General features: G+C 35.9%; 1 protein-coding gene and 1 long non-coding RNA gene across 2 annotated transcripts in view; one reads left to right on the top strand and one right to left on the bottom strand.

Annotated features, from left to right (window-relative positions):
* LOC129953881 (serum response factor homolog) overlaps nucleotides 1-13,531 on the top strand; it is a 220,768-nt gene that overhangs the window by 72,546 nt on the left and 134,691 nt on the right. The gene's annotated exons all lie outside the window — the stretch shown is intronic.
* Nucleotides 3,140-13,531, bottom strand: part of LOC129953882 (uncharacterized) — an 84,416-nt gene continuing 74,024 nt past the window's right edge. The window contains exon 3 of the long non-coding RNA XR_008782606.1: nucleotides 3,140-3,310. This is a non-coding gene — a long non-coding RNA (uncharacterized LOC129953882). The remainder of the gene's footprint in view (nucleotides 3,311-13,531) is intronic.

The following is a 13,531-nucleotide window of genomic DNA, read 5'->3' as shown; positions in this document are numbered from 1 at the left end:
TTGTCGCATTTGGCACCGTCTTGTTGAAACCACATGTCATGCAAGTCAAGCTTTTGCATTTTGGGCAAAAAAAGTTGGACATCATCTCACGGTAGCGCTCACCATTCACAGTTACGTTCCGATTCGCATCATCGTTAAAGAAGTACGGTCCAATGAACCGCCCATAAACCGCACCAAACTGTGACTTTTTCTGGATGAATTGGGATCGAAAATTCTGATCATTTACGTACCCAATGAGCCAAAACATGAGCTTCGTCGCTGAAAATATTTTTTTGGTAAAAAAGTGAATCTTTTGCCATCTTTCCAAGAGCCCATTCATCCAAAATTGTACGTTGCAGTAGATCTTTCGGCTTTAAATCTTGTGCCAACTGTATTTTGAAAGGCATCACACCTTAATCCTTCTTGAAAATTGTTCACGTTGTTGAGTAACAGAGGCCCATTTGCTGCGAACGACGACTAATCGATATTTGATAGTCATCCTTAACACTGGTCGATATAGCTGCGATATTTTCTTCAGTTCGCAATCTACTTAAGCGTGTTGGTGCTTTAATTTGCAACAATGTAAATTTGGTTCTGAATTTAGTAACAATAGCCCGAATAGCCGCTTCAGTACGTCGATTAAACTGACCATAAAATGGAAGAAGCGGGCGATGAGCTTTCCTAACAAGGCACGAATTTTGATTATAAAATTCAATAATTTGCAAGTGTTGTTCGTTTGTAAGACGATTCATGGTTAAATTATAGACCAAACTGAAGATGTTTGACAGTGAAACAAAACACGAAACTTCCGTCAACACCCTAACAATGTTATGAATATCAAAGTTTTTAAAGAAAACTGCTTAAACATTTCTTCATCTCCTACACAGTTAAAGGTTACTTTTGTCGAATCACTATTAAGACCAAATTCAGACAAACGAACTTCAATGTGAAACCTTTATAATAAAAAGTTCGTCATTATAGAGCGAAAAATATAATTGTTCCTTTGGCCATCTCTTCCTTAAACCTTTACAAATTTCGTTGCTAATATCAACATAAAAGTTTAAATTTCTTCTTCCAACCAAAGAAGCAAACCATAAAATTTTGCGAAAACATCACTCCACCCGCCCAAACATCAGCTTTACAAGAAAAAAAAAAACAATGGCACGTTTCTGGTTTTTCTAACATCATTTCAAAAGCTCATTGTATACCTAACCTGCCTGCCTAACTACCGACATTTAACACTTTGTGCCACCTACGAAGTGACCTTTGTTTTTGTTGCTTTGATGAATTCGAATCGTGGAGACCCTCGTTAAATTGCCATTAAATTTGTGGTAAGTGTTTAGGTAGTTTTAATGTCCAGGTCCACTAAGAACATCAAAGACTCACTGACAAAAAAAAGCTTATCACATTGTCTCGGTTGAACTTCTATAAGTATCTATCTAGAACTTGACACTAAACTGTCTTCGATTCTGAGAGTATATGAACCTCAAGAGCAAGGTTTTCGGATTATGTACTTGTTATCCTACGCTATTCTCTGTTACTTAAAAGCTTGTAGCAACTTTATGTGGGTTCCGCCTAAAATTCCATCTCAACTCAAGCCACAACTATAACACTTGGTGTGTAGGCTTCTTCTTTGAAACACCAGCTACGCGAGTGAGTATTGCATCATCGATATTACGGGTATTTCATAAATTTTTAATTTTAATTTTTTAAACGCAACAAGTGGACATCTTCCGGTGCGAGCTTCCATCATCAATTCCGGTCCAATTTTGTGAATGAAATATTTATCACCGAGATGGTGGAATTAATGACACTGATTTGTGTGGTGCTGATGCTGGTGGTCTTGGATTAGCTAAACCACCTTTCGAGAGTGTGACAACTTCATGACGTCAGTCCAGCACATACTCGTAGAAACATATTAAATTATAACTTGGGGCAAAGTCATGTGTCCGAAGTCGTACCGTAGTTTTTTTTTATTTTTTTTGTCAAATTAAGAAAGAAAAATATTGTAAACTTCTGAATGGAGCTATGGAGGCCTTTGGAGGTGATATAGCTTAGATCTTTGAATGAACCGTATTCGTATGTGGGCATGCAACCGGCAGTGAAGCTGTCAAGCGCAGAAACCACAATTTCGTAGCTTTGTTGCTGCGCAAACGTACGCGAATTGGTATAAGCAGCTAGATCCACAGAAAGTTCGGCGAGCGGTGGCTGTAAGCAGCGGCGTGGCGTCGCAATAGCGATTTATAGCAAGTTGCGGGGGTATTGCTGCAAGGGCGTTTGAATGCTTCAGTACGCAGGCGCGCACCAGCATTGTAACGTGGGTGTAAATGTTTCTTTGGGGCACCGCGCCGCTCCGCGCCAACTCATCGCTCAGCTCATTGCGAACATTGAGCGCACGCACTCCAGGGTGCTTGTCGTAATGTTTGTATTTGAATACTCTTTATAGGTAGATAGTTTTCCGCGCGTCGCATTTTGACGAAACGGACGTACGCTACGACAAACTTTGGTGCGGTGATACGCGCCGCGCCGCGCCGCCGCCGCCACCACCACTGGTGATGTTTTGGAGTGGGCTAATGAAGCTAATGAATGAGTTGAGTCGATATGAATGAAAATGAATATTGGAAGCAACTCGTGCCAAGTCTTGGTTCTCGGATCTGCCTCAAGGTTAATGTTAATGGACGGGCGAATAAACTTACAAAGCCACTAAAGTAACATTTTTGTTTGTAGGCAGGTAAGGTATTGTGCGAGCGTGCTACACTCTTGTCTGAGATGTGTTTTGTTGCGCTAAAGTTGTTGCTGATTATTATTGTTGAAATAATGTTTGTTGATTGTATCTACATACATACAATGTATATTATATACATATATTTGCAAGTGGGTTCTTTATGCAAATTATTTTATTCGTCGTGAATTAACGCGGGGGAGTTTTGGTTTGACTTGTGAATAAGAAGTTATATGTTAAGAGTTGGCTAAATTAATGACTTTCTCTTATTTTATATATTAAAGTAGTCGTAGCTAGATGACAAGTTGTGTTTAAAACAGTCGGGATTAATAAAAGGTTTTTTATGGATTCGTTAAAAAATTGGTAGTGTTTGTTTGAAAATTTCATATTTTGGCTCATCTTAAAAACTACTTATCAAATGTTGTTAAAAGCACTTACCTTCAAATAGAAAGCTTGAAAATACTAAATGAATTGGCAGAATAAAACAAAATTGTTAGTATACTGTTTGTTTTTATTTAATAAATTATTAATTAAATTTTAGTTTTTAGTCAGTCTTTCGGGTGTCTCTCATTTTGAGAATAAAAGATTATCCAGCAGATTCTTATTTTTCTGAAAGAAATAAAAAAATGTTTTTTTAAAAATATTTGTATTTTTTTACATTTCATATGTTTTAAGAAAAATAATATGAAATAAGCTTACATTTTTTTACTTTAATACAAATCGAATGTGAATTCTTATCAAAGATATAAAATTTACTCAAAAGCTTTTTTGCTTTAAAATTAGAGAACTTTCTTTCAGAATTGTCTCCATATGTTTTGTACCAATTTTTTGGTAGTTTTATAAAAAGCAAACAGTAAGTTAAGATTTTGTGAAATCGTTTTTAGACACCATGAACATATTAGTTAGAAGTTCTCAGAAGTCAGAGCATTTAAAATTATGAACAATTTCCACTTCTGAATAAATGTAGAAGACCCAATTTCGTTTTAGAAAACTTAATAAAAAATTGAGTTAATTAAAGACTTTCGAGAAAATTGAATAATTTTGATTCTTGAGTGTCATTTTTATGTATCGGGTTTTCCAATATGGACCTGACAGCAGGGCCTTTGACAGGAATTCCGGGCCCAGGACAGGCAAATCTCGGGCCTCCCCCACATTTACCATTTTATTTTTTCAAAGTTCATGTCTACTGATATTGTACGTTCTAATTTCAATAACGAATATCATAAAATTGGTTGGAATTAACGGAAATAATAATTTTTTGTTTGCAAAGTGAACCGAAAAAAGTGTTAATCATCAAATCAAAATCAATCTTATGGGTATCGTGAAATGGAGGATGGATAGAAAATCATTCTACATGCGAGTAGATCACATTCCGGACAGAATCATACATTCAATTCTATATTCCCAACGACATGTTAGTAACTGATAATAGGGTCTATTAAATATAAAAAAAATACCTACTGTTAAAATAAAAAATTGAGCGATTGAGTAAAATAAAATATGTACTTTAAAGGGTTTACATTAAATATTGCTTATTGTTTTTCTTTGTATTAAAATATTATCACAATGTTTTCATAAGAGTTTGTTTTCATTCAATGAAATATTTTCTTTTTGCAAACGAGCTTTCTTAGCTATCTGAGCAGCAACACAACGTATAATTGCATCGAAATTCAATTTCCTTGCCAAAGGTGCTTCGATGCATAGTGTACTAAGTCCGGAAACACGATCTTTTGATGAACGAACGATGAAAATTCTTTGTTCTTGCAAAGACGCTAAATAAACGTTCGGTACTAGTTATAGGTATGGTGGAAAACACACATTGAGCAACACAAATATTGGGGGAAATTGTTTCCAAGTTCTGGGAATAAATAGCATTAAGCAAACTCAATGTCGGTAGTTCTACTTCAAAATTCGCAAAATTGGTAGCAATTGCTTTGCATTCATATAAAATTTGATCCCATCCGTTTTGAATAGTGTTCAAATCAGAGATCAAGTTGTCAAGATTTAGAATTTCGAATTTCAACGTCAATAGTCAAGTTTCTGGCTTGAGGAATGATCGAAGACATCAGGACGACATTTACATCTCTTCGTGCTTCATCAGTTAAATTAATATCACTCAAGGCTTCTTATGATGTTCTAAGGTTTTTCAAATGATTTGCAAATGGTTTCACTGCATCAATTCTAGCTGACCGTCTTGTATTGGAAAGTTTGTGAAGGGATCCACGTACATCTTTATTAAGAATTTTAAAACGTTGGGCACTGCTGCTAAACAAGTTGAAACACTTTTGAACAAAAACAAGAAATGTGATTGCGGCAGTTCAACATTCCGCTGAATCGACTCCAAACAAGTTAAGGCTGTGAACTGCTTATGATGACAATAATTAGGGGCCCAGATCGGCAAGCTTGTGACTGATAGACTGGTAGATAACATGCCAACAGGAGTCTGATCGTAAAAGCATGAATAATTTATATTTTCGGGCCCTTAAAATAAGTGGGAATAGGTATGTTTGAACGCTCTCCTCACTACTTTCAACTTTACGGGCCCCTAGAAAATACCGGGGCTGGGGGGTTTCACGCCTTTTCTCCCTCCCTCTCGGCGGGGCTGGCTGACAGCTTAGAATTTTGTTTTTCTCTAATCATCGAACAATTTGTTCTGGAAAATCAACATTTTCACTATGGTACAGCGAGCAACATTTGCAAAAATGTTCTACTGAAAATCAGTGCCCGCATTTTCAAAAGTGTTTACTTAATTTTTTTTATATTGTCAGCGCACTAAAGGGGCCATTAATACCCTTATAATGATTAGGAACGGTGCGAGCAATTAGGAAAGGAGGAAAGGATTAGAAAATATAAACCGAAGCTCATTGGTTTTGAATGTCGGCGCAATGAGTGGGAAATATTGAGCCTGGCAAAGCACTCCACATTCGTGTAGTGCGGCTAAAGAAAGAATCCCTGTACTTAACAATACGTCAAAAATTGAGCTCAATGGTAAACTGATGACCATTCCTAACAGTACGGGTATTACCGTTGAATTGTTTATAAAAATAACGATGAAATAATGATAGGCATGAAAACTTGTGACGACGGTGATCAAGAGAAGCAAATGTCTCGGTAAGGGTACGATCTCCCATAACTTTTAGAGCTCTCTTTTGAATTCTATCTAAAAGTCTCAATTATGTTATGATATGAGAATTATACCCCATTTTTGGACAAATAAATTTGTTAATTGTAACCAGAACAAAAGGGGTAAAAAACTTCTTGCATCCCCTGAGAAAATCTAAACACTTAGCAACATTTTTGGCGATGTCAAATATGTGATCACTCCACAACAAGTGGTTTGTGTGCATATACCCAGAACTGAAAACTGTTCAGTCTTCGATGCAAGTAGAACCCAAGTGTAGTGGCATTGGGGAAGGGTTACGCTTTTGAGTTTTCGATATTGTGTCGTTGGTAGTCGACATCCGAAGAACAAGGGTGAGAATCTACAAACGAATATTAAAAGCTGAGTGTACTGTTAGAAGTTACAGACAAAAAATCATTTATAAAAATAAGGAAGAGCGTCAGAAGTAAAATGGAGCCCTAGGGCACACCAGGCTTAATTTTGTGAATATCAGATTTGAATTGAATCTGAAAGGTAATTTCTGACCCATAAAGAAGATATTCATAAAATACCAAAAGCACGCATTTTCTAACCCAACAAAGAAAAGATTCATAAAATACCAAAAGCACGCATTTTCGATAAGAGAGCTTGATGCCAAACTCTAAAAAACTTCAAAACAATGAAAAGATTTGTTACACTGTTTGGTGAAATAAACAAGCTACAAGTGAGAAGATAGACCATGGGTTAGCTTTTCATAGTGAGCAAAGTTTCGAACAAAACTTTTAGAAGTTCTATACAAAGTTTTATTTCCAAGAAAATTGGAGAATGTATGATCTTGCATTGTAATAATGCATTCAAAATTAACCATTCTTGAACAGTGCCGCAATATTTAATGCCTATTGTTGTTTTACCGAATTTTTTGCGAACAATATTCTGTCGAAAAGCTAGTTGAAACATCCTCCTCAGCAATTCAGCCGTAACCCTCACACTTGGTGGCATGTTAATTTTTTTAACTTTTAGTTTAATTTCGGACGTACTCTTAAGTTTACAGATGCTTTTTAAACTTTTAAACACATAGAGAAGGAATGATTTTGATATTCAACACTTTAAGGCCTGTATCTCCTATTAAATCCTTCCCTATTTTTCTAAAGCTTGAACTGTGTTTAAACTTTAAACATATTAAATTTAAAAACTTAAAAACTTTTATTGCCTGTTAATTCTAAAACAACCTTAATAAGACCTCGTAGTTTATCAAGCTTCTTATATAGGTTCGTACTGGAAGTTAATTAAGTAAGAGCGTTTTGAACTGGTGAGCATTGCCTTAGATAGATTTCTGTTTTTGATATTCTCACCAATCAGATTAATATTTGAAGTCTTTTTAGGCAGGTGATCCAGCTTTTTGATAAGGCCAAAAGCAGCTTAAGTCCAGCCCATTAGTTTTGTCATTGAAATCTCAAAATCCCAAACCAATTTTCTAAGCACTGTACCGAAAATCATCTGACAAATCTTCCACCAAATAAGATAAGCTCCTTTGTAATCATTTAGGAAGACCTCCAGGCTATCTATACTCACGTAAAGGTGGGTGTCCATTTGAGAGTAAACTGGCTGCGAGTCGCGTACTGTTATGGCTTCCCTTAATTGAGTATCTTTTTTAAAAATTATGGGTCCAATGTTTTGTGTCAAAAATTCAATTTCACTAACCGACAAACGGCAAACATTTCGAAACTGTTAAAGATCTTCAATTTGAAGCTCTCTTGAATGAGCAGACCCCTCACCGAATTGGTTACGACGAACTACCCACGGTTTGAACCAACATTTTTTTAAATTCTTTTTTAAGAACAGCGCCGATAAATTAAAGCAGCTGGAACGCTTCGCTTGTAAGAATACATGGCCAACTGATAATATGCTTGCAGAAGAAATCTGTCAAGTGGACATGAGTACGAAAGTACCCCAGCAAGAAAACTCTCAATATTCTAGCAGAGAGCTCGCGATAGCAAAATTTCTAAAATTTGGCTCTCAAATGGAGTCCCCCGAAAGTTTTTCGTGAGAGTTTACTAGCAGAAGTACTGGAGTAATAGACACACACCTTTAAAGTGAAATTTTGCTATCGCAAGCTCTCTACGATAATATTAAGAGTTTTGGGAAATTTTCTTCCGAAGTTTAATCCAACGTAATTCTAAAAAAGTAGACAAGTTTTCGAAGAATAATGATAAACGACAAGACTCTTTATAATTCGCCCAAATTTGAATTGACTCCGGATATTAATAAGAATTTCATTTTGGAACTTATTCAGCTGTTAAAATTTTCAAAAGTCACAAGCTCATCAAGATTAAAAAAATAAACAATTTCATCCAAATTTGCGAATAATTTCGAAATTTCGAATTTTAACCCAATATCTTTCTCTTCCTTCGTTTAAATCTTGAAGTTCAAAAGTCCAATTGAAAATTGTTTTCTTCACTTGCTTAGTGAACGTTGTTTTGTTTGATGCTTTTAAAATGTCTCCTGGAAAATGTATGACAGAGTTGTATAAATCATTGAGATTTCTGGTAAATTTGTAACAAAATGTCGTTCCAAGTGGCTGCCTCGGCTGACCTTGTTGTGGTAAATCCTGTCACTACAATATGACAAGACCTTGTTAATGGTTTCGGAATGTAGCTCACAGTTTGCTTGAATAATATTAGTTTTCGCTTTGTTAGAATAACAGCCTGCTTTCACGGTTTCACACAAAACAAAAAGTCCGAAGGGGTCAAGTCGCAACTTCGAAGCGGCGAAGGATAATCGCGAAGACAGCTGATATTATGGTTTTGGGATTGTGTCAAAAAGTACGTTAATATTGCTCTGACTCACCTACAACAGCAGGAATAACCCAGCCTCATTTTTGAAGACCACACTCTTTGTAAATGTATGAGCTTCTTCATGTTATACGTAATTGAAGTTCTTCAACTACATTTTCGAGTAATTGGAAAAGTGTGAAGATTTCAATTGCAAGTAATTGTAATTGTAATTGATTGTTTTAGTAATTTTTCATAGCTCTACTTTGAACGTTTTCAGTTTCAGAAAGTTAAAAAACTGCCCTTATTAAAGAAGTATAGAGAACAGCGCTTACATTTCACCAATGTGCGGGAACCCTGATGCTCCTTACTTGTATTCTATTAGCTTAAACTAATATGGATCTTCTTCCAACTTTCTTTCATTGAAAAAGAAGAATAATTCTGTATAAAATCTTGTCTGTCAAATTTCAAAACATGAAAAATGAATATTGAAACTTTCAGACAATTTTGACTTCCTTTGAGCTTCAAGTAAGATATTGATGTTATCTTTTTATTGTTTAACTTGTATTTCGTTTTTTTTTTTCGAATTAAACTCTTTTTTCAAAATCTAATTGGAAACTATGAATTGTCTTGGATAACAATACACAAAAGAATCCATAAAACAATTTCAAACACAAAAAAGGCAGACAAAAATTTATAGAAAATAAAAAAGAACTTTTTTGAATTTCCACCGTCATCGTCAGCCCATCGTCAATTCTCGTCGTCACTTCTCTTCAGTTGTTAGTTGGCTTGGCTCGAAAATGGAATGGAACTTTTATATCATTTTTATTTCATCATCGTTTTGGGCAATTCAATGAATAATAAAAGAAACCATTCAAGCTTAAATCCTTGATTCTGAAATGGTACTTCAAAAACAGAATCAAACAAAACACTTTCGCCAATTTACATTTGGCCTAAGGAAAGGAGAGGCTTGGTTTTTTTTTTTGAATTCATCTTTTCATTATCGTTAAGTGGATGGACGTACAGTTCCACTCGCTCTCTGACTTTACTCCTTCTTCTGTCTGGGGTATATATGGAAAGGAATAAGAAGAATCAAAGCATCCATGAATAACCAACCTAACCAACCAACTAACCAACCACCCTGGCATAGACAGAGAGCCTTTTGAGAATAAAATCAAAACGGAAATAGTGAATTGGTTGTGGGGAGGGAGTTGGGGGTTTTGAAGGGCCTCGAACTATCAAAGAACACTATAAACCTGCCCTACCGCCTTCCGCTGCTAAACCAACCAGCTCAGCCCAGCCAGAGCCCAACCAGCCCAACAAACATTCAAAAACTATTTACGGAAGCACACTATGGCAAAGGTTTCGTCCCTTATGACCATAACGCTTTGGTGCGGTTACCAAGGTGGTGATCAGTGACTGAACCGTTTATGATTCACTCCCTGGGTTGTAATTTTCTGATATCTATAAACGTTAAGGAGACTATGAAGACGGCAGCGATGGCGTTGCCGGGCGCAGCGGGCGTGTTGTGGTTTTCTTCACAATGAAACCAAACCGAAACGACGAAGCGCGACGCCAAGTCTGTAATTATTTATGATGCATCTCCAGGCGGCTGCATCATTGCATCGGGTACCTACTTCTTGACGAGATTATACTATATATAATATAGTAGATATAGGTACATGTGGGAGTTGGAGAGTAGGTTAGAGGTATAGGTACATAAAGATGTACCTTTTTCTCTGGCTTTGGCTTTTGGTCTGGGTCTGGGTTTGAGTCTGAGTTTGAGTCTATCCAAGCCCATTTTGCTGAGGCTGACAGAAACTAGAAACAAATTTACGAGGACTTGAAATCTGACATTGATTGCATTTTAATTGCAGATAATTCGCCCCGAGACGTCCACGCGCTAGAGTCCTTAAATCAATTTCTGTTTGCAAACGGATCTGGGATTATTATAAAGTTGTTAGGATCTGATGAATGTTTTCAATTAAGAATTCTACAAGTTTTTGTTGTTGTTGTTGTCAATAACGACAGACGACTACGACGACGGTTGCTTTGCATTAACGAGAGTTGGAATTGAAAAACGTACATAAGCCCAAAAACTGTGATGGAACACAGATGAAATTCCAGAAGCGCCATTCTCGAGAAAAGCATCCTTCGTCTCTGAAAGACTTTTTCATATAACCTTTTTTGTTGTTGTTGTTTCGTAATGTGGATATGGATGTGGTCTTATGTGACGCATCTGTGCGTAGAGCGTATATACTTACGAAAGAAGAAGTCGGTACATATACGCATCCAGAGAGTCCAGTTCTTCTTCTTCTTCTTCGCGCGGCACGAGACAAAAACCTTAAGGAATTCCTGCCGCATTGCCAGAGAGGCAATTAAAGAACCACATCTTTGAGAGCGAGAGATTAAAAAAAAAAGAAACTAAATAATAAAAATGGTTCCATTGAGGCTCTGAGGCTGACCATAGAAGAAATCTCGGAAATGCTAGATCGATGTTAAGCTTTTGTTGGCGGTACGTGCGGGTAAGTCTCTTTGGGGAACAATATTCCGCTGCGACGAAGAATATGGGCATTCGGAATACCTTCCACCACAAAAATAGTTTCTATATAGAGGACATTTCGCTTCGCATTGTGTTCCCTCTTATTACCTACGAGTATATGTGCTGTGCGGCTTTGCTAACTAAGTTAAGGGTTGCTGCTGTTAAGGCTTTGACTGCTACCTCTGGCTCTTGCACTGGCTACTAGATGATGTGGTGACCCGAACTCAAGAATAAAGCCGCATTCAAATTGGAATTAGTAAAATGGAGAGACAACAAAAATTAAAAAAAAAGGAACTCGGAACCACAAAATGCTTTTAATGCTCCTGTGCCGGAGGAAATACCTCAGAAGTTTACATGTACCATTCGACGCATTGTCGTCGTAACATTGTTGTTATTGTTGTTGGAGTGAACGAACCAAGACGACGACGACGGAGACAACAACGACGACCAAGACGACGACGCATAGGAACGACAACTCAACGTTGCCATTTTGTTGTCGGCAAGCGCCAAATTTAAAAGGACTCCTTCGCTACTGCTGTGGTCAGAAAATGTTGTGACCATTAGTACCGAAAATTTGTTTGGCATTTTAGAGTTTTTGGCACGCGTATAAATAGTAGTTACCTACCTACCGAAGTCTACTTATTGAACATAAACAATGTAAATGGACGACTTCTTGGTGATTTAGTTGTGTACCTTTACTTACTGTTACTAATGGAAGTGTAAGTTCTTGTGGGCACTTTGGATACCCAACTAATATTCAATGTAAGGGGTTTAAGAAAACACTAAATCTAAAAATTCACAATAATTGTATTTGTAAAATACCGTATTGAGTTTTAATCTGTCAAATTCGAAAGAATATAACAGGCCCTTAAGTGTTTCATGTGTTACCTTGTCATTTTGACGCTTTCACTTAATAAATGATTAATACTAATTATTTTTCACAAGTCGAGTTTTTTTTTAATTTCTAAAACTTTCAACCTTATAATGTAACCAGGACGATTTCAACCCTAGTCTACTCGCAAATCTGTCACTTTCGACTACATGACAGATTCGTTAAGATCCCTTCAAATGTCAAACCAAATATCAAACAAAAAGAAATAGAAGCTTAAATTAGTGTTTTCAATTGATTGTCCAAAATCTTTTTCAGAAACTTTATAAAATGACAATTGAACTAACATTTTTTATGCTTTGTTGTTTTGTTTGTTCTACATTAATTCGTACAAAATATTTACCATATTTGCATTTGATAAACTAAAGAAAAATGTCAAAACTGAAATTCAATTGCAGTTCAATTTTTTGTTGAGTTGAAATGTGTTTCAAGTTTTGACATATGAGACAGTTCTAACACGAATTTAAAGTAAGCTTTAAGAAACTCAGCAGAATTGATATGCATTCATTGCATATGACATATGAGGCGTCAGTTTAATAATAGGAATCAAGCATGTTGCAGTTTCTTGTAGTTTATATCCAAATTAAGAGCATTTACAAAATTGCAAGCTTGATTTCTGAAAACATTTTTCTTTTAATTTTCGTAGTCTCAATGAATCTCATGCTTTATGTAGCTCAACGAAAAATAACAGTTTTTTTGTTTTTTACCAAAGTGTTCGTTAAACTTTCGTTCACTTTTTCCCTTACCAACGCGTGATTCACACACGATTATTTCTTCGGAAATAGTTAAAATCCTTACCTAAGACCATTCAAAATATAACTTATAAGAACATTTCAAGCTTTCACACTTGAAGAAAACGGAGCTGTCTCAACGACTGGTAAGAACTGTGTTTGTGCCTTCGAGGTCTTCCCAGGCGTATTAGGAATTCTACTGATCTTAAACGTATACGGATGAAAACTTGGCGTGCGAAACAGTTCCCGAGGTTTGAGGCTGAGCCCGATTGCACACTTTTTACTTCTCAAGAAGTTTTATGACTTCACATTCTTTTATTTGACAATTCAAAGAAGAACATATTCTATCATTGATGGAATTTGACAGTTCGAATGACATATATGTATTTTTTGGTTTGTACATTCCGACAAAAACAAAACAATCCTTTTATAACTCTTTGTTTGAACCACAAATCATAAAGAATTGAAAATGTATTTTCTTTATATTATTTGAATTAGTATAAATTCCAAGAAATTCACAAATAGCATCTTCACAAAAGCGAAATAACGATCTGTCACTTTGACATTTGATTGGAACTGTTTGTTACTGACAATACAGATGAAATTACCAGAAAAAGATTTCAAAATGGATGTGTTCATTGATTGCACAGTAAAAGTTCTCATTAACACTTTGTTCACACTGACGACTACAAGAAGTTGAAGGGTAATTTAAGTTTGTTGGTTCAGTTGCAAATCAAAATCTAATGTTGAATTAAAATCGCACTGCAGTGAATTTATATTTGACAGAAAATAAGTAA

This window comes from Eupeodes corollae, chromosome 1 (assembly GCF_945859685.1).
Source record: "Eupeodes corollae chromosome 1, idEupCoro1.1, whole genome shotgun sequence".
NCBI lineage: Eukaryota > Metazoa > Arthropoda > Insecta > Diptera > Syrphidae > Eupeodes > Eupeodes corollae.
Note: the sequence above shows the minus strand (reverse complement) of the source record. Positions and strands in the feature narration are given on the sequence as shown.